Here is a 19,371-nt window from a genome sequence, read left to right as displayed (position 1 = left end):
CCCCATTTATAAGTTTATTTTATTGAAAGTGAAAGTGAAAGTGAAGTCGCTCAGTCGTGTCCGACTCTTTGTGACCCCATGGACTGCAGCCTGCCAGGCTCCTCTGTCCATGGGATTTTCCAGGCAACAATCCTGGAGTGGGCTGCCATTTCCTTCTCCATGTGTTTGTCTTTTAATGTGGGGGGAGGTTGCATGTGTTAGTCGCTCAGTCCTCAGTCATGTCCAACTCTTTGTGACCCCATGGACTGTAGCCTGCAAGGCTCCTCTGTCCATGGAATTCTCCAGGCAAGGAGACGAGCGGGTAGCCATTCCCTTCTCCAGGGGATCTTCCCAACTCAGGGATCGAACCCTGGTCTCCTGCACTGCAGGCAGATTCTTTACTGTCTGAACCACCAGGGAGGAGGGTGGATAAAGTCATCTGTGTTGAGAGTACAGGGTTTTGGTTTTGGGGGGGTGGTTTTGTGGCTGCGCTGTGTGGCATGTGGGATGTGATCTTACTTCCCTGACTAGGGACTGAACTGCAGTGGGCCAGTCGAGTCCTAACCAAGAGGACAGTTTTTATAGGCCAAGGTTGAGACATATTGGAGAAGAGGGCCTACAGGAGCCTGGTTAGAGTTTGGTGGAGCAGAGAACTTGATCATCTCACAGCTGAAATCGTGCCGGAGGGTGGTCACCAAGTTTCCTCTTGGAGTTCTATAGCTCCTAGAACATCAGGCTAGCAGGTGGTTAAGGGTCTACCCAGGTAGGTGTGGTGTGAGTCACTTTCAGATACCTGACAAGTCAAGAATCCACCTTCTGACCTCTCAATCCTCCAGCCTGTTATAGGTCATAGAACATCTGGAAGCAGAGGATTCTACGGAGCTGACCCTATCCTAGAGGTTTGAGATCTCAACCCCTGGCTTACATCCGTAGTTTGGGGAGTAGTACCAGGTATACCCTACAAGCTCCCCTTTGGAACAGAAAACCTTACCAGTTTTGAAGAGAATGCTAAAGGCTAAGGACTGGGGCATCTTTCAGGCTCATGTGGAAAGTGAAAGTCATTCAGGTATGTCTGACTCTTTGCGACCCCATGGCCTAGACAGTCCATGAAATTCTCCAGGTCTTCCCCACTCAGGAATCAAACTAGGGTCTCATGCATTGCAGGCAGATTCTTTATCAACTGAGCTCTCAGAGAAGCCCTCAGGTTCATGTAGCATTTTCCTTTTACTGCATCAACTGATTGATTTATTTAAATTAAAAAGAACGTTTTTGTGCTAAACTAGCCTGAAACCCCACTTTCTATGGCCTGGCTCCTCTGAGGTTCATATTATCCCACAGCAGGCTCCTCCCACGGGAGGGGTATGGGTCAGCTGTGTTTAAACAAACTCTCCAGGAGAATCTGATAGACGCCTGTCAAAGAATCAGCGACTTACAGGCCTCCCTCTGCCAGAGGCGATAACGCTTGGAGGGCAACCGGGAGTTTCATTAACAATTTGAGATAGATCTGGAAACTAGGGAAAGCACGTGCTAAGAGAAGACACAAAAAAATATTTCAAATGGTTAATACTTTGCCCTATGTGTGTACTTTGTCCTAAACAGTAGGGAGCTAAGGGGGTCAGCTAGAAAGAGAGTGGGCGGGACTGGAATTATCAATAGAAGGTCCCCAGGGGGGTGAGCGCTCCAGGAAACCGAGAGACACTCGGCCTCCTTTTTCCAGGCAGGGAAAACCCCACGCCCACGTGGGGTGATTTTTCTCCCGCCTGGGCGCAGCGGCCTCACCGCAGCTCCGGCCTCACCGCAGCTCCGGCTTGCGGAGCCCGGGCAGGAAGCCAAGCTAGCCTCAGGTCAAGGCTCTTTCCGAGCGAATGGTAACCGTCCCCAGCGTGAGGCTCTCGAGCCAGAGGCTTCGCCTGCAGCCTTGCGCGGCTGCAGCGGACCACAGCCGTGTGAGGCATCCTCCGCAGCTGGGCGCCCCCCTCGAAATCCAGGTATTCAGCCCCGGCACAGCACGTCGCAGACCCCACACCCTGTCTCCGCCGTCGGTACCCCGGCCTCACGGGAGTGCAAACCTCCCATCCCCCTCCCCTCCCGCGCTGTAGACGCCCCGAGTCCCCGCGGGACTACAAAGCCCACAAGCGCGCGAGCTGGCGCGCTGTCTTCTGGGAGTAGTAGTTCCGCGCGCCGGGCTCTCCTGGCGGCGCGGCGCGCGCTGGACTCCATTTCCCAGGATGACTAAGCGAGCGGGGGAGGGGGCGGGGCAGGGCCGGAGGATGTGAGTGGGGAGGGGGCCCTAGCCCCCCGCCCCCACCCTTCCTTTCCAGTCAGGCTGGGTGGGGGGAGGGGCCGGGCTGAGGCGGCAGCGGCGGCGGCTCGCTCGGGGCGGGTAAGGGCGGGACTGGCCCGCTGCGGGCGGACTGGGGAGCCGCTGAGCTAACGGGTCCGGACGCCGACGGAGGCGGCGGCTTTCTCTGCACCGGCGGCGGCGGCGGCGGGAGCGGCGAGCCTGGCCCGCGCGGCGCCCGGAGCTGACTGAGGTGCGCGGGCGGGCGGGATATAAGGCGCCCCGGGCCCCTCGCTGCCACGAACCCCCTCCGCGCGGGCAGCTGGCTCGACCAGCGGCCCAGACGCTCCCGGTCCACCCCGGCAACTTCCCCTGGGTCGGCGCGCTGGGATGCCCCGTGCGGGCGGTGGTCCTCTTGCCCTGGCCTCCCCCCCCGGTTGCCCGCCTTCTGCTCCTGCACCTCCGGCCGTTCCCACGCGCGGCTCTTTCACCCCGTGGAGGCAGTCCCCAGCCCCGGGAAGTGCTCCGTGCCCCAGTCCCGACTTCAGTCCACTGCCTAGTTCGCACCCCCAGCCCCGCGCGCGCTCCTGGCCTGTGCACTCCTTGGAGACCCTCGCCCCGCTCCTCCTGGCCACAGGCTGTCTGTGCACCATCAGCAGCTCTCTCCTCTTTCCCCTACCTGGCACTGCCCCCGAGCCATCCACAGTGGCCCAGTTCTCTCTGATGAGACCAACAGCCTGACCTCCTTTCCACTTGGGAGAAACCGAGGCTTGGCACAAACCAGGAACTTGGCCAAGTCCATGCCCCAGCCCTGTGGGGCTGGTCTGAGCCCTTGCCTTGGCATGAGAGAGTCATTTCTTCCCTCCAGTCATTCCTCTGTGACTGGACCAAACTTCCAGTTGCCTGCTGCAGCTCTGTGCTGAGCTCACTTTAGTCTCCCTGTTGGCGTTTTCCCACTTCTGTTTCCCCCTCCTCCTGCCTGTGTTTAATTTCTGGCCTCCTCTGCCTGTAGAGTCCCCCACCCATCACTCATTTACTCAAGTTAGCCTTTTGATTTCTATTTCTTGCCGACTGCATCCATCTCCCATCTTGCCTCTTGCTTTCAGCTACAGTAAAACACTGAAGAACGGAGTCTAAGGTGGGGTTGGGGAAAAGGGGAGAGGTGCTGGTGGTGGGAAGGGAGTGGCAGCCTCTTTCAGCTAAAGCTGCCGAGAGGGCTCAGGGCACTCTGGAGTCCCTCAGTCAGGCAGTCCTAGCCAGTGATGCACACTCCCGTCTTTTTTTTTTTTTTTTTTTTACACTCCCGTCTTGTCTTTGGGACAGTTGTCTGGAAGCTGGTTGGTCATTTCTTCCTCTCATTATGCGTGGTGGACTCCACCATCCCTCTGAGATGGAGGGAACCTCCTACATTGGTGGAGATGGCGGCATAAGAGAAGTCTGGGAGACCACACCCCTAACCCTCATCTTCCTTCTGCTGCTAACTTTGGAGATGGTTGCCGGCAAAGGGAAGGATGCTGCTAGGTGCCCCCTGAGCTCTTTGTGGAGGAAGACGTAGTGACTGTAGGTGGTGATCTCAAGTTTAGTCGTGGTGTTCAGGGTTTGAAGGAAAGAGGGAGCCAGGGCTCAGAGAGGTGGTGGAGACTGGCGTGTACCGGTTTTGTTTGTTTGTTTGCTTAGTTTAGTTTTCTTATCTTCCTTCGGGAGATTTACCTATGGGTCTGTCCCTTCCTAGCCCAGTTTTCAGCTTCTCAGGGGGAAGTTGGGGGAGGGAGGGAAATCTGTGGGCCATCACGAAGGCAGGCTCTGGGAGTTCCGTTGGGGTCCTGAATGAGCAGTCTTGATCTGAACCAGATGGTTCCCTGCTTCAGCACCCCCTCTCTCATCCCTCCCCCTTGGCTGTGAATAGGACGTCTTTAACCCGGTAACTTGAGAATGGAGGTAGGGAGGCCAGGGGGCCAACTGTCTGTGTGCGTGTTTCTGTCTGCATCTGTGCTCACCATGTGAGCTTGCCCGGGGCCTGTGGGAGTGACCCTGCGTGGGAGTGCACTGCCAGGATGTGCTGTGTGGCATGCTCACAGCCCTCTAGGAACTTTCCCAGCCCAGACCCCACATGGGGTCAACTTCTCAGCTGCTAAGAACCACTGGGTGTGGCCTCATGGTCCGTTTCCCCACAAGCCAAACCTCTGGACCTGAAAGATGCCTCAGGCGAGGATCACTCTTCTTTTGAACACTACCTGCAGTTATGTGGAGTCTCAAAGAGCAGCCTGAGGTGGGATGGGTTTCCTAGAATTGGAGTTCCCGCTTCCCAGCTTGGAAAGAGAGGAGCTGGCGAGGGGAGGAGGAGCCGATTCCTTTGCCCCATTCTGTTCTCCATCCTGCCTTGGGTATTGTGTATTTGATTTTGACCTCTTCCCCCTGCCCCCCACCCCGCTTTAGACTGTGAAAGTCCTTCAGATGTGTCCTCGTTTCTGAAATATCACCCTGCGGCTCGGTCCTCGGCACAGAATAGGTGTTCAGTAATCCCCCTGAAGAGCTGTGTAAGGCGCAGTTTGCTGGGCCCCACTCCCAGACATTTCTGATTCAGGCGGTCTGGGTGTGGTCTGAGATTTTATTTCTGTACGGCTTCCTGACCATAGCACTTGAGAACCACTGGTTTGAGGCCAGGAGAGTTGCCTGGGCGATTAATCCAGGCCCATGTAAAGTCTTCAGAGAGGCCGCCCCCCACCTGGTTTCCCCACGCAGGGCTGTTCTGGCAGCTTCCCTGGGCTGGTCTTTTCCTGCCCTTCCCCTGCTTTCCAGTGTTGGCTAGATTAATGGTCGGGGTGACTTGAGGGCCTGAGCTCCCAGTCCCCCTGTAACCACATAGCAGACACTGTGCTGTGGCCATTTGAAGGAAGGACCCCTCCACCCCGGCTCCAAAGCAGGACGTTTAGGCACCAGGGCTTTGCGGAAGGACATGGGGAGCAGACCCTGAACCAGGCGCTCATCTGCCCTGTCCTCAGACTGAGCAGGTTGGGTGCTGGCCATGGCTGCACACTGGACAGGATGCCTGGAACTCTGAAATTGAGACAAACAGGAGGAACCCCTTACACTGTGCTTTAACTTTGCCATGCACTTTTTCACGTACTGTTTTTCAGGAGGTTTATAAGGCAGAGGTAGACCCAGGTGGGGTTACTAAGAAACAGAGATGCTCTGTGGGTCACACAACAGGCCCAGGGCTCATGATTCCAACCCGCCCAAAGAGCATCTGCTAACCCAGAAGCTGCGAATAGCTGGAGTGACGGCTGCTCTTCCTGAGTGGTTACTTCTAGCCAGGCACCTGGCTGGATGTTCTTGCATGTAGGCTCGTCACATTCTCACAGCAGTGTTGAAGGGTTAACATTATTGTCACTCTTTCACAGACTAACTGAGGCTTACAGAACTTATGAGACTTGCCCATAAACTCTGCTGGTAAGAGGAGGATATGGAAGCCAGACGGGGTCTTTCTGACCCCGTGCTTTTTGTCCCTCACTGCCTGTGTTGCCCAGGAAACCTGTAATTGGCCTTTGAGTTGTCTGCCCACAAAGCCTGGTGAATTTATTGAGTCTGGAACTCTGCCAGCTGTCGTGGAGGAGAGGATGACCAAGTCTCTGTCCACCGGGAGTGGGGTAAGACAGGCACTCCGATGTCCGCGGTGGGAGGCAGAAGGAGCAGCCAGGGGTTTGTGGGTTTAGAGGAGGATTCCCCAAAGAGGGCTCAGAAGGGGACTCTGGGTTGGGCCCTGAAGGGGAAGGCAGAGTTCCAGCAGTGCCTGCAGGCCGGGGAGCATACTGGGCAGCAGGGGAAGGAGGGACCATAACGGCGCTTTCAGGGCATTTTCCCTTTTGGTTGGAGCATAGGAGAGGTATTTTAAAAAGAAGTTTGGTTACAAGCAACACCTTGCTGACTTTGTTAGGAAAGGACTTCATTGGAAGGCTATGGTAACTCCTAGAATCTGAGGAATGACTGAGACCCGAGTCCCCTGCAGGGTCTTTTTTTAAAAGCAGTTATTCGTCTTTTTTTTTCTTCTAAATAGGTCTTTAAGAAATTATTTATTTATCTTATGTTTGGTTGTGCTGGCTCTCCATTGCTGTGCGCAGGCTTTCTCTCTTTGCAGAGAGCGGGGCTGCTCTCCGGTTGCGGTGCGCAGGCTTCTCTAGCTGCAGGGGCTGCTCTTGTGGAGAACAGGCTCTAGGGCATGCGGGCCTCAGTAGTTGTGGTGCATGGGCTTGGTTGCTCCGTGGCAGGTGGAATCTTCCCAGACCAGAGATCGAACTCGTGTACCCTGCATTGGCAGGCAGATTCCTAAGCACTGGACCACCAGGGAAGTCCCCCTCCAGGGTCTTTGAGTAGGTATGTCAGGAGCCAAAGGCCAGCCTCTTCAGGGTACCACTGGGGCCAGGATAACTGTTCCAGCTGTACTCTGGGATTTTGTCACCATAGGTTGGGAGTCATATCCCAGGGAGGAGATGTCTGGTTGGCCCAGACTGGGCCATGCCTCCTCCCTTGGCCGGGGAAGGGCTGATACAGTAGGTAGTCCCCCCAAACTGTATCCAAAAGTTGGAGTCCCCAGAAGAGGCAGTAGAGACTGCAAGAGATCGACCTCAGCACAGTGTTCAGTGAGGATTTGACTCGGCAGACAGCAGAGAGAGGGCTTGGTTCCGAAAAGTTTCTGAGCAGGCAGAGGGCAGGCAGGTAGCAGGGTATGGCTGGGTCATAAGGGGACAAGGAAAGACGGGAGGGAGGAAATGGAAAACTAGTTAGGGTCCAGGTAAGAAGTAATAAAGACTGGAAGCTGGCAGTAAAAATGGAAAGAAGGGACTGATTCTAGAGAACTGTGAAAGGAGATATCTTCTGGAACAGTCAGTTGACTGGGGTTAGACAACTTCCTTGAGAAGGCAATGGCACCCCACTCCAGTACTCTTGCCTGGAAAATCCCATGGATGGAGGAGCCTGGTGGGCTGCAGTCCGTGGGGTCGCTAAGAGTCGGACACGACTGAGCGACTTCACTTTCACTCTTCACTTTCATGCATCGGAGAAGGCAATGGCAACCCACTCCAGTGTTCTTGACTTGAGAATCCCAAGGATGGGGGGGCCTGGTGGGCTGCCGTCTGTGGGGTCGCACAGAGTCAGCATGACTGAAGCGACTTGACACTTCCTTGCCTGGGTGATGAGGTCAGGTCCTTTAGCTGAAGTGGAGCAGTCAGGAGGAGGAGGAGTCTGCAGGAGATGGAGCATCCTTGCTTTGGAGGAGCTGTGTGCAGGATGCTGACAGCGTGCCCGGAAGCCTGGTTAGCTTGTTGCTCTGGACTCCACGCTGCCTACCTGAGGTTTGGGGCCTCAGCCCTGAGCGGGTGGGGCCCCACAGCCTCAGGGGCCCAGTTCATTCTGAAAGCAACTGGGGCTTTGTGGTCCATGCTCAGCGTGCCTGCCTGTCTTCTTGTCTCCATTTCCGCCGAGGGTGGCCTTCACCTTCTTCCCCATTCCTCGCTCTCAGTTTCTGTGCCCCAACTTTCCCCCACCGTGTTGTCCCAATAACTGAGCCCTTACCAACTAAAGGAGCTGGCCCAGCTCTCTGGGGACCTGGGTTTTAGACTTTCCCCTCTTTTCTTTAGCAACAGGTTCTCACTATTAGGGCAGATATCTGCAAGTGACATTTTGCCCGGGGAGGATGTGAACTTTGCCTGCTATCTGAGGGAAACAGGCATTTCCTTCAGTTATGCTGGGCTCTCCAGGGATGCCTGGGTGTGTCCCTAAGCAGCCATTCTGGGGCACCTCTTGGTGCTTATTTATAAATCATGATTGTAATTACAGCGTATTGTTAGTCACACTTTCACGTTGCCATTGCAGACATCTCCTAAGGCTCCAGGGCATAGGCTGGGCTTTGGGCCACCCCAACTTTCTAGCTGAGAACTGGAGAGATTTCCTCCTGCAGGAATGGGAGAAGGACTTCCCCGCTGGTTCAGTGGTTAAGATTCCATGCTTCCACTGCAGGGGGTTCGGGTTCGATCTCTGGTTGAGGAACTAAGATCCCACATGCCACTCAGCCAAAAAATTAAATAAATACATAAAAAGAAAGTGAGGAAGGGAGCAGGGTTCTCTGTGAGGCGGGGCAGGAGAAATGATGCTGAAGGGCACTTACCCCTGCAGGTTTCCAGAGAGGATCATATTCCTGGGTTGAAGAGGACTGTCCCCCTCAGTTATAGCTGTTAGCATTCAAATGAGTGTGCTTTTTTAAAAATTTTGTTTATTTTTTATTGAATTTATATAATTACTTTACAGAATTTTGCTGTTTTCTGTCAAACCTCAACATGAATCGGCCATAGTGGATGTAATATTTTGCCATGCATGATATGAACACAGTGCCTGCTACTCGTGTACAATAAGGTGAACTAGGAACAAGAGAAATGTAGAGACAAATGTAATTTTTCCTTATTTTGCTGTCAGTGCTAAATTTGTATTGTGAAATAATCATATTAAAACAAAACAACAGTTCTGCTATCAGATGTTGAAAAACATCCTCAAATGGCTTCTTCCTTAAGGAGGATGTGAGTGCAAATGAGGAAGCCCAGAGAGGGAAAGGGGTTGACTGACATCCACCCCACCCCCCACCCCCCCCCCCCCCCCCCCCCCCCCCCCGGCTGCAGGGGTCGGGGGGCAGGCAGCACAGGCGTCTCCTGTCTGGAGGGGCGTCTCTCCGGGTTTGATCATGCTTGCCCGTGTGCATCCTTCTTCCTTGTCTCCCCTTCTCTTCCTCCCTAGGCTCAGGGTGGGGAACAGGAGGGGGACGCAGAAAGCAGCTCTGCCTGTGTACAGTTGAGGTGCGAGGCCCATCCTGCTCCCGAGAGGGGGCTTGGGGGACAGAGGAGACCCTGAGGGGTCGGGGCATGACCCAGGGACCCCAGAGAGCAGTCCTGCCCTTGCTCCTGAGCCCTCCAGCTGTGGAGTCCGGGCACAGAGGGCCGGCAGCGCTCCCCACGCCCGCCCGCCGGGCAGGTCTGTAGCCTTCTGAGGGAGAAAATCAGCAACAAACGCAAATCGCTAATTGGTCTAGAGGGGGCTGCTCTGATGAGGAAGAAGTCACCAAGTTTTCCGTGTGGTTTAGAGGAATTTGTGGGGGGCGGCGTGGGTAGTGAAAGGGGAAGTTGAGAGGTGGATGGTAGGAAGAGGAACAAGGGAGGGAATTGAGGGCTGGCGTGGGGCTCCCCCCTCGCTGCCCGTGTCACCCCACAGCCCCACCCTGCTCCTCCACTGCCTCTCCCTCCTTCCTCCTTTTTTTTTTTGACGTATAACTGACATACAACGTTATATTAGCTTCAGGTGTACAACATAACAATTCCACACTTGTATACTCTGCGAAACGACTACAAATTAGTTAACAATCTGTTACCATGCAGTTACTACCTCCTTCTTTGTGGGGAGGATCCCTTTGGGTTTGCAAGGGACTCTCCCTGACCTTTGAGTAGAGTTCCCCCCAACCTCAAGTTCAGTTAAAAACAAAATACTTGTCATTTGATGCTGGTGGAACCAGATTCGGGAGGAAATGAAAGTCTCTGGCCCTTGAGCTGTGTCCTCTACCCGAGCAAGCGAGCAGGCAGCAGCCAGGGGGACTGAGGCTGTGCCACAAGGCAGAGGAGGGGCGGGAGCCCGGCCTGTCTCTCTCGGGTTTTCTCGGGAGCCGTCTGAGGCCCGGGCAGCTGCAAGGGGCTTTCCAGCAGTTGGCCTTCTCTCTGTTCTGTCCTGTCCCAGAGGGCTTGGTATCTACCCGGGCCACACCTGTGTAGCTTCTGGCCGGTTCCTGGGTCCTCTGGCATGGCTCAGGAGGAAACCCCAAGTGTCACAGGTAGGAGGAGACAGGAAAGCTTGAAAGGGGTTAGGAGAGTCATGAGGACCCCTTTTGTGGGCTTCCCAGGTGGCTCAGCGGTGAAGAATCTGCCTGCCAATGCAGTTGTCGGTTTGATCTCTGAATCAGGAAGATTCCCTGGGGAAGGAAATGGCAACCCACTCTGGTGTTCTTGGGTGAGAAATCTCATGGACAGAGGAGCCTGGTGGGCTGTAGTCCATGGAGTCGCAGAGTCAGACTTGGCTTAGAAACTAAACAGCAGCAGGATACTCCATGCAAGCTCTTCCAGTGTAGGGAAGCCAGTGTTGGTACTTCCTTAGGAAGATGCTGGGAAATGGGTGATGTGTGACCCAGGGCAAGTTGCTCCCCCTCTCTGGGCCCCAGAGTCCCCTCATCTGTAAATACAGAATTTAAAGATCTGTTCATGGATTTGCTGTCATATCGTCCGGTAGGCCGAACAGAGGAACGCCGTATCCTGAGAGGGGAGATAGTGCTGGGGCCCCAGGATACCACCACGGGGTCTAGGAGTCACTGAGAATTGGTCCAACCTTTCTGCTGACCAGTTGTTGGATGTACTGAACAGCAGCCAGCCTGCTCTGGCCTCTCTCTGGAGAACTTGGGCTCCTGCAGCCGAGGGAGCTGCCCCCTGCCTCCCATTGTCCTCATCCCCCTTCCCAAGCGTCGCTCTGCCTCTGTCCTGGGTTCAGGCAGAGAAAAACCCCTCCGGTCTCTCATCACATCCATCTCTTCCTATACTGGCCACTGGTTAGGTTTTGGAGTGACTGTGTATAGGCTTCCTGTTTCTGCTCCCAAACCCCTCACCTCCTTCCGCCTTGGGCTCTCCTTTAGTGAGAATTTACCCCCAAAGCCAGCTTGGGGGTTGGATAACAGGCTGAAGATGGGAGGTGCTGGGTCAGTAGTGCAGACTCTGGGTGGGCCTACTGAGGGTTGAGAACTCACCTGGAAAGGGGGGGTGGAGCAGAGGTTTTTAGGAGAGCGGAGGACGGCGGTGAGGCCAAGCCACACATAGCGTGACGCAGAGGCCTGGCCCGAAAGGCCAGGGGATCACAGGCCGGCGGAGGCCAGGGTGGGCCGAGTTTCATTGCCCAGGAAGGAGGGGCAGGATGCGGGGGCTGGCCGACAGGCGGACCCCTGAGACTGCCCTGGCAGGAAGGCAGGCCCCGGCTCTCCGGGCTGGGCTGGTCGCACCGCGTTGTGCGCAAGTGTGGGCAGGGTTGTTAATGACTGTTTGTTCTCCACTGGCTGCGAGGCTGCCAAGGGTCAGTCCGATAAGAGGGAAGAGATAGACTCCTCGAGGTTTATCCTCCCGCCAGCTGCCTCCTTTCCGCTGGCCCCAGATACTGACAGGCTATTGTGGCTCTGCTCTCTCCCCTTCCTGACACATACCGCCCCTGGCTGCAGCCCAGCTGGGCTTCCCCTGCCTGGCCTCCAGCTCCGGTTCCCATCTGGGGTCAGATGAAGCCTGCTCTGGGGGAGGGGTCAGTCCTAGAAGGCTGAGCCAGTTCCTGAGTCAGCCTGGGGGTGGGAGAACCCGGGAGGCGGCCAGGGCTCTGGACTGAGCCGCTCCTAGACCTGCCAGATTGATGTTGGCCTCAGGGTTAACCCCGGCTCTACCAGCCAGGCCGTGGGGTCTTGAGGGAGCCCCACCTTTATCCCAGAGCTTTGGGAGGTCTGGTTCTTTCTCTGAGAGGAATAGAAATGGGGATCTGATGGAACTTGCATTTGGGAAGATCATTTGGCCTATCTGTGGAGAATGAATTGGGAGGGAGGTCTCTTGAGTAGATGTGGGGCTTTAGCAGTTCAGGGGCTACTGTAGGTGAAAGATGGCAGTTCTTGGATAGAGAAAGAGTGGCAGACGTGGAGAAAAGTAGAAAAGGGAGAGATTTAGGTGGGAAACCTCAGATGGACTTTGTAATAGGTTGGCTGAAGGAGGTTAAAGGAAGGAAGGGGCATAAATGACTCCCAGGTTTCAGGGTCGGATGGATGTTGTCCCTTTGCTGACACTGGGAATACAGAGAGAAGTTCAGGTTTTGGGGGCTTAGAGTGTGGGTGACTTTGGCATTGTGAGTAGGGTGAGTTTGAGGTACTGTTGGGTACATGTAAGGTATCTCATCAGAGGGGTGGCTGCTAGAAATGAGTGGGATAGATGGGTAGAATTCAGGGCAGTGTCTGGCCGCATTTAGAAAAGTCAGACATGACTCTTAACAGGTTGAGAAACAGATTTGGAAAGGGTTTCTTCCCCTAAATCCATTGCCAGACAAAGAATGGAGCCTACGGTCCCGACTCCCCATTGCAGCCCATGTCCAGGTTGGTCTTCTCGTGCCCTGACCACTTCAGCCGGTTCAGGGCCCAGCGGGCAGCCCCCTCCCCTCCAGAGTCTTGCTCGTGGTTGGGGGACTCTGGCTGTGAGCAGTCCTGACCCCAGGTCACCCAGAAAGACTGCATACATCAGTGGCTCTCCCACCGTCTGTGCATCTGGGCAGTGTCCCTGGCTGGAGAAGGGTGTGGCTCCTGGCCAGGGAGTTCTCAGAGTCACCACTGGGAAGCCCAGAATCACGATGCCTGAGGGCGCCTGAGCTGGACGGACGTATCGAGGGCAGGGTTTCAGGCCCAGGCTCAGGGCAGCCCTTTTGCACTATGTGGCAAGTGATACTGTAGTGGTTTTTAAAAGTTCTTTTAAATGAAATGGAAAATAGTTGTACACGTGTGCAAGATTGTATCAGTGGGACTTCTTCAATCACCGCAGCCGAAAGCCAGCTCTAAAGGTGCTTTGATAAAAGGGAGCCGGTTGACTCATATCTCAGGGAACGGCTGGCCACATGCGGGGAAGGGAAGAGCTCAAACAACGGCTGTCTCACCCTGCCCTTCTCCGTCGTGACACCTTCCTCACCCCCCACGTGGTGGAAGGTGCCTGCCAGCAGTGCAGGCCTCCGCCTTCTCAGCATCCCGTCCCAGGACTGCCACAGGGCTCCTGGGTTCACTTGGAACTGGGGCCCTCACCCAGCCCTGGATCAAGAACTGTGCTGTGCTTAGTCCCTGAGTCGTGTCCGACTCTTTGCAACCCCATGGATTGTAGCCCACCAGGCCCATCTGTCCATGGGATTCTCCAGGCAAGAATACTGGAGTGGGCTGCCATACCCTCCTCCAGGGAATCTTCCCAACCCAGGGACTGAACCCAGGTCTCCCGCACTGCAGGCAGATTCTTTACCATCAGAGCCACCAGGGAAGCTGGCTGGCTGCATTTGGTGCTCTGATTGGGCACAGAGATGGAAGTTTGGGGAGAGATGATTCTCCAAAGGAAGATGGGGTTGTATTGGGCATCATGTATTGAGGCGATGAGCAGAGCTAAGTGTGTGTGTCGGAATCACACCGCAGGCAAACTTACAAGGATTTGTTGCCATTTATTCACTCACCTTGTTAAAAACCGAATGCTGGAATGTAGAATGGGACTTCAGAGTCCCAGTCACTCCACTTATAGATCGGGAAGTGGGAGTTGAGAAATTTGCCTAAGATCTCAAACCACTGGGTAGAAGCAGACTCCACGAACCCAGGCTGTCTATCTGACTTGCAGAGGAGGCTTTTTCCAACAGGAATGGCGTCTTTACGGGAGGAGCTCCCCGCTGTAACCCCCGTGCCCCGGCTGCCCATCCACGGGAGTCCTGCATCCCCTGGACTGCAAGATAAAGAGCAGACACAGGCGGCTCACGGCAAGTAGTCCCTTCCCCGTGGTGGCCCAGAGACATCCGCGTGGTGGATGGTGTTACGCAGGCCTCTGTCTGGGCTGCGGGGTTCGTTCACTCTGCGTGTTCAGCCAGCTCCCTTGGCCCGACTAGGCCTGCCCGTGCCCCGGAGCTGCCCCCATCCTCTCCCGCCTGCCCTGCCGTCTTGGCTTCTGAAGTGCCCCCCTCCCGTGTGTTTCCTGCTGAGACCCTGGAGAGGACGTAGCTCCAGGACCGCCGCACTTCCTGGGGTGAGGGGGGCACTTCCTGCTGGACAGGGTCGTGCCTACCCTGTCTTCCCCCTTAGAGGACGATGCTCGGGACAGCGGTGCCGGTTTCAGGTACAGAGACAATTTCGGCCTCAGTTTGCCCGCCACTTCCAATTTGTGGGGGTACGGAGGTTTGACTCAGCCTGGCAGAGCCAAGAGTGGCATGTTGTGGAAAGAGCTCTGTGGAGATTCCCTGGCGCTCCAGTGGTTAGGATGCCACACTTTCAGTGCTGAGGGCCCAATGCAATCCCTGATGGGGAACTGAGATCCTGCAAGCCGTCAAAAACAAAGCAAACAAAACCCCACAGGGTGAGACCACCACAAACCTAGCGGAACGGCTACTCTCCTGGGCTGTCTGCTGACCCAGCCTGGCCAGAGCGCTCTATCTGCCCCATGTGCCTGGCTCGCACAGGCGCTCTGGCCCACCTGTTTCTGCCTGGGGTCCTGTTCTCAGAGAGGCCAGCCTGGGCCAGGCCTCCTGCTCCCGCAGGCGGAGCCACAATGTCTGCGCTCATCCCTGCCCCCGCCTCTCTGTGATGCTGAAACCCAGTGGTACCTCGGGTAGGTAGTACCTTGCAGCTTACAGTCATCACTCAGTGCATTTTGACAGTGATTGTGAGGTAAGCAGGGCAGCAGGAGTCATCATGCCTGTTTTACAGATGGAGGACCTGAGTACCAGAAAGGTGTGATTTGCTCAGACTCGCCAACTTTCAGATAGAGCCAGTCCTGGAACTGAAGTCCAGAGTCCACTGAACTAAACTCACAAACGTGTTGAAGTGGGGCTGCCTCGTCTCACCAGGCAAGAGGCTTGGGAGGAGGCCCTAGGCCGTCCCTCTTCACAGCCCCAGTCACCCCTACAACCCAAGCTCCAGATAGGCACCATCGTGTTGACCAGCCCCTCGTAACCCCAGGGCAGGTAATTAAGCCAGTCAAGAGGTATCCCTCCCTTGGGACTCTGATGGTGGACCCTGGTCTCCCTATTCCTCCTCTCCATGTTCCCCAGAGTTGACACCAGTAATGTCATGAAGTCCATGATTACTGGACATCCTGACCAGCAACATTAGGATGCCATGACAGCTATTTTCTTAGCAGGGAGTGTGTAACTCAGGCCAAGTCCGGGAGGGTCAGCCACCCTGCAGATGGGACTAGGGAGGGCTCCTTGCTCCCTGGCCAGGCTCCCCTCACCCCAGGGCAAGGGGCCGAGGCAGGGCGAGGGGAAGGCTACCTTTGTAGTCCTCATGGCAGCTGACATTGCCACTTGGCTGAAGTGGTAAAGCGGATTACCTGCCTAGCAACCTTGGGGCTCTTTCCCCGCAGGGGTCCTGCCTGAGTCACTCACAGAGTATTATCAGCTCCTGGGTGACAAGGACGGTGGCTTAGCCGGAGCCCAGGAGGAATGGAAGCAGGTATGCACTGGTCTCGAAAGTTTACCAGCCACCTGCTCTCTGCCCCCTGGAGCTGACTGTTAGTGAGCCCAGGGTGAGTGCAGGCACAGGGCAGGCGTGCGTCCGGGGGTGTTGGCGCTGGGAGCACCTCTATGGCACTGGGCAGGGTGCGAGCTCAGGGCCTCTGACTGGATCGCACAGCTCTCCCTTCTGCTGGAAAGGTGACTCCGGAGGACGCAGGCTGAGCGAGGGGCCCACCCCGGGCTTCTCTGCACCTCCAGTCCTGGGGGAGAGAGACACATCGCTCCCTTTAATCTCCTGGTCCAGGCGTGGATGCAGACATCTCCTTTGGGTTTTCATTAACATAGCTGTCACAGGCTGACCTTTCCAAAGACATTAATAAATATAAAAGGAGAATAAAAGAAAGCTAAAGATAAGGTGTATGAAGAATAAAAGCAGTCTGGCTCTCAAGGGACAGGCTCCTGGTTTGTTGCCTGGGTTTTCAGGGTACTGTCCCCACTGGAGATATGCTCCCCTAGCATGGAGCGCACCGCTGCATGCCTTTCTTCCAGACTCTCTGGTCTAGCTCCGACCTGTCTCCCTGTCTAAGGAGCCCTGGTGCTTGTCCTGCCTTGAGTCCTCCCCAGACCAGGTGGGTCATCTCTTCTCGTTGTTATTCAGTTGCTAACTGGTGTCTGACTCTTTGCAACCCCAGAGACTAGAGCATGCCAGTCTCCCCTGTCCTTCACTGTCTCCCAGAGTTTACTCAAAATCCTGTCCATTGAGTCGGTGATGCTACCTAACCATTTCACCTTCTGCCTTCTCCTTTTGCCTTCAGTCTTTCCCAGCACCAGAGTCTTTTCCAGTGAGTCGGCTCTTCGCATCAGGTGGCCAGAGCATTGGAGCTTTGGCTTCAGCCTCAGTCCTTTCCAGTGAATATTCAGGGTTGATTTCCTTTAGGGTTGACTGTGAGGGAATGTGGCGCCTTCCCAAGGTCCCCCAGGGAATTGGCACCGACAGGGCTGTACCTGTAACAGTGCCGCCTCATTTATCCTAAATAAGCCTTGTAACAGGAAGGCATTCTCTTGACACAGTGCTCAGGCCCCAGCTTAGCCCATGAGCCGCTGCAGAGGGCTGGTGGCTCCTCCAGCATCTGGTCTTGGCAAGAGTTACACATGTCTCACCACCTGGCTCCTTCTTCCCACTGGGCAGCAAGAACAGAAACTGATAAGTTGGCCTGGTTGGTGAAAGTTTCCAGGTGAGTTGGGCGAAAGATTGTTCTGGTTTAAAAAACAACAGAGAACACTTGGAAGTCATCTAGTCTTGATAAAGGAGATCAGCATTGCTGGCCTGTCTCCTGCCTGGAATGTGAGGGGTGCCCAGACAGGCCTCCGCACCCCACACTGCTGCCCACTGGCATGCGAGGTGGTCCCATTTCATGCCCGGTGTTGAGATGAAGCCACAAAAAAATCAAAAGAAACCACCACCTGATAAGGAAATGTGGGGGCAGGATGGATAGAATACGGGCGGTTGTCCACAGCCCACTGGCCCTCCCCTGCCGAAGCTGGAGCCGTTTAGAGAAATTTGTAGCCAACAAAGTAGGTCTCTGTCCTGCAGCCCTGGCCATCCCCTTCATGATGTTGCCTGGTTCCAGCGGCTCAGCAGACTTCCCACCTGGGTGGCTTGGCGGGGCCGTGAGGATTGAAAGGTTCCAACCAAGGGGAGGAGGTTGGCACAGTCCTGGGGCAGAGGACACAGCCCTGTTATCACTCACACCTTCGAGTATGATGCTGGCCCGAGCGGAGAGTGCGTTCCTTACCTGCCCCCTGGGCCGAGGGGCTGGAGAACCCCGGAGCCTGGGCTGCTATTTTCCCGGAAGAATTGCTTCTGGACCGTCACATCCCAGGAGCTCTGTGAGCGTTCCTGGGGGCTGGAGCTGGTCCCACGGATCTGAGCTGTGGGCCAGGTCCGTGCCAGTGTGTCCCCAGGAGGAGCTGGCGTCTGCCCTCTGGCTGCTGAGGGGCTGCAGTCCTGCTGAATCGTGCGTGTGCCGTGACGACACAGACCCCAGTCCTGCGGCCTGCCTTGCCCACAAAGCATCAGTTGCCCTGCCTCCTGGGCTCCTCTCCTGCAGGGTCACGGTGCTGGTCCTTTAGGTTAGGACCTCTTTTCCAGCATTCTCTCCTCCCCCCGCCATCCCATAAAGGATACAGGGGTAGACGCTAGAATTTTAAGTTGAATCATTCAACTCTTGAGCATGGGCCAAGGCCTGGCTGGAATTGGGAGTCATGGAGATGGTGGCCTGGAAGCTTCTAGAAACACAGCTTCTCCCTTCACTGGGCGTGCCTGGCAGGACTTGTGTAGACCCTAGCTCAGGCCTTCTCCATCAGTGTTTTCAGGTGGCCAGCCTCCCCAGGCTTCCGGTGCCGGGCGGAGAGCCCCGTCCGGAGCACCGTTCCCGGTGCAGGCTGGGGAGGGGGCAGACCACGGTGGTCGGGGAAACAAAAGCACCAGTCCTGTCCCTTCCCCAGTGGTGAGGGCGGCAGTGATCAGATGCAGGATTCCTGGGGTGCCATCTCAGAGGGCTGGTTGGAAATCAGGGAGAGAACGTTTGCCCTTTGCGCCCAGCCTCTGGAGCTTCCTTCTCAGTCTGCACATCCTTGCCGGGAGTGCTCCAGAAAGCTGTCCAGGTGTAGCGGGCCAGGCGTTCCCTGGCTGGCCCCCTGCCCTGTGGGTGCACATGTTGGGGAGATGGAGATTGGTTACCTAGAGAAACTGTCTGCTCCTCTTCCTGTTCACTCAGTGCTGGCAGGGGCAATGGAATGCCATGAGCCTCTCTTCTAAACCCTCTATCAAAGCTACACCTGCCCACCCACCCCAGGGCAGAGGGTGTGTGTGCGTTTGGGGGAACCGGCGTTGAGAAGGATTGGATTAACCCATGTTCCTGAGAAGAGCAGAGTGCTGTCTTGCATGAGCTGGATGAGAAGCATTGTCCTTCTCCCCGGGGTCTGGGAGCTGAGGATCTGGCTCACCCCTTCCTTCTGGAAGCCCTTGGCTCTGCCCACTACGCCCGTGGGCATTGCTCCAGTTATGCCCCCTAAGTCCTCTAGGGTAGGCCGCCCCTACCTGCATCCTCTTTAGCGGCCAGCAGCTGGTCTCTAGTGTTGGCTGCCCTTGGCGTGCCCTTGGAAGGGCAGCTCTCCTAGAGGGAGCCTGGCCGGCAAAAGCAGGGAGCCCTGGGTGGAGGTGGAGCCTCCTCAGAACGGGATTCCCATTGCTCTGCTCTTTGAACGAGCAGGAGCTGCGAGGCCAGAGAAAGAGCTTTGCTACAGGGTCAGTGATGCGGCTGCTCAGGACGGGGAGGGCTGGGCTCTATGTGCTGCCTGCCGCTCCGAGTGCAAGAGATGCTTGCTGAACGAATACATCCTCTGCTTTGCTCTTGAGATCTAAAACGTCCCCTGGACACCCCGACAAGGTGCAGAAGGAAAAGGAGGGCCCGGCAGCTTCTCTGCGGCTCTTCATTACACCTGTGGTATGACTGAGGTCTGAATCGTAAACTATGATGAATAGCCGAGCCACCTGGCGCTTTGAACCTTATCTTTAAAGGCAATCAGAGCAGACTCAAAGCACCCTTGTCCCCTGGCCCTGCAGGCGGTGCGGTCATGTTTAATTGCCCTTGGGAGGCAGAGTTGAGCAATAAGGTCTAGACCGCAGGTTCTCCAGACTCTGACTTGCCCCAGGCCACCGTTTATCCATTTACTCATCCCACTCCCTCTGCTTCCCGAAGTCCTCAGAGATCTCTCTCCCAGTCCCTTACCTTCAGGGCCCCCGCCTGCCTCCTGCCCCTCTCTCTCTG

At 55.9% G+C, this 19,371-nt stretch overlaps 1 protein-coding gene across 1 annotated transcript in view; it reads left to right on the top strand.

Moving 5' to 3' along the window:
• Positions 1-2,372: 2,372 nt before the first annotated feature.
• Positions 2,373-19,371, top strand: part of ST3GAL2 (ST3 beta-galactoside alpha-2,3-sialyltransferase 2) — a 48,258-nt gene continuing 31,259 nt past the window's right edge. Inside the window, exon 1 of the mRNA XM_040253549.1 lies at positions 2,373-2,513. The gene's annotated coding sequence lies outside the window, so the exon portion shown is untranslated. The remainder of the gene's footprint in view (positions 2,514-19,371) is intronic.

Source organism: Oryx dammah, unplaced genomic scaffold (genome assembly GCF_014754425.2).
Source record: "Oryx dammah isolate SB20612 unplaced genomic scaffold, SCBI_Odam_1.1 HiC_scaffold_13, whole genome shotgun sequence".
Lineage (NCBI taxonomy): Eukaryota > Metazoa > Chordata > Mammalia > Artiodactyla > Bovidae > Oryx > Oryx dammah.
Note: the sequence above shows the minus strand (reverse complement) of the source record. Positions and strands in the feature narration are given on the sequence as shown.